Here is a 1,414-nt window from a genome sequence, read left to right as displayed (position 1 = left end):
AATTATGAAACTAAAGCCACATGTATTAAATAAATAACCAACAACCTATGAACCACAAGCTGACAGTAATATACAGGGTGCTCACTAAATGGGTTACTGTGTATGCGCAGTGAAAAGATGTCACCTTGAAGTATTACTAATTAATTCTTTTTCACCATATTACTTATTGCCGAAATGAAAAGAGTCTTACTATTGAATGATATCCAATATTCTAAAAATAACAGATTCCTGGGGGTACTTGGCTGGCTCAGTGAATAGAGCATGCAACTCTTGATGTCAGGGTGGTGAGTTCAAGCCCCATGTTGGGCATGGAGCCTACCTAATACATATATATATAATAAAATAGAATTAAGTGAAATTAGGCCCTTAGAGGGTGTTGGTCCTCCAATGGCGGGTCCTGTGCAGGGCAGCGGGGCAAGAACCCTGGACCTGCTCTGGGCCTTGCCCCGTGTGAGCTTGGCCAACCTAAAACCGAATCCAGGCTCCAGGAAACCGCTTCAGACACCAGTATCAGCCTTTGAGTCTCAATAGATTGCAATATCTTATTGATTTGGGTCGAGTGGATCCTACTCAACCTATTGACCTAACTCAACTTGTCAATGGGAGGGGTGTGACCATCCAGCCACTTAAAAGGGATTATGGTGTCCAGCTGGTAGAGGGGAAATTCTGTGCAAACCTGTTCCATTCTTTCTGCGTGGACAACCTATTCCAAAACGAATGCTTCCTCCTGAAGCACTGGAACCATATTATACCAATGCAAAGAATCGTGGTTACCTGGTGGATCCTGCCAAATTTCCTGAAGCAAGACTTGAACTTGCCAAGAAGTATGGCTATATTTTACCTGATATAACTAAAGACAAGCTCTTCAAAATGCTTAGTACTCGAAAGGATCCAAGGCAGATTTTCTTTGGTCTTGCCCCTGGATGGGTGGTGAATATGACAGATAAGAAAATCCTAAAACCTACAGATGAGAATCTCCTCAAGTATTATAGCTCATGAATTCTCTTTCAAGAAAGCAGAGTTGTAAAAGAGTTCTGGAAGAAAAGGGACTGAAACATACATATTTCTCATGGTCTCATCTTGATTTGTGATTCTCTAGATGTTGATGATAATTTCCCATGTAACCCTATTTCCATTTTTATCTAAAATTGAAATAAAAAATGTAATAAGCAATGGCTGCATAGAGGAACTGAATCTGTGCCTGTTCTCTCTGTTAAAGAAACAAAATCCCTGGCATTCTGCCAGAGGAAGATGATAACTTTTAGGGTATTTCTTGTTCGTTTTTTTCATAATCTTTTCATCCAGGTCTTGTGTTATCATTGTTGCAAATCAGAGTGATTGTGAAGGTGGAAAGAGATTGATTACTAGGCCTGTTCAGTCAAGGTTAAAACACTTACTAATGGTGGCCCATCTT

General features: G+C 40.2%; 1 pseudogene; it reads left to right on the top strand.

Moving 5' to 3' along the window:
• Positions 1 to 387: 387 nt before the first annotated feature.
• LOC140609513 (large ribosomal subunit protein uL15m pseudogene) lies at positions 388 to 1,202 on the top strand (annotated as a pseudogene).
• Positions 1,203 to 1,414: the final 212 nt, after the last annotated feature.

This window comes from Canis lupus, chromosome 18, assembly GCF_048164855.1.
Source record: "Canis lupus baileyi chromosome 18, mCanLup2.hap1, whole genome shotgun sequence".
In the NCBI taxonomy this organism is placed as follows: domain Eukaryota; kingdom Metazoa; phylum Chordata; class Mammalia; order Carnivora; family Canidae; genus Canis; species Canis lupus.
Note: the sequence above shows the minus strand (reverse complement) of the source record. Positions and strands in the feature narration are given on the sequence as shown.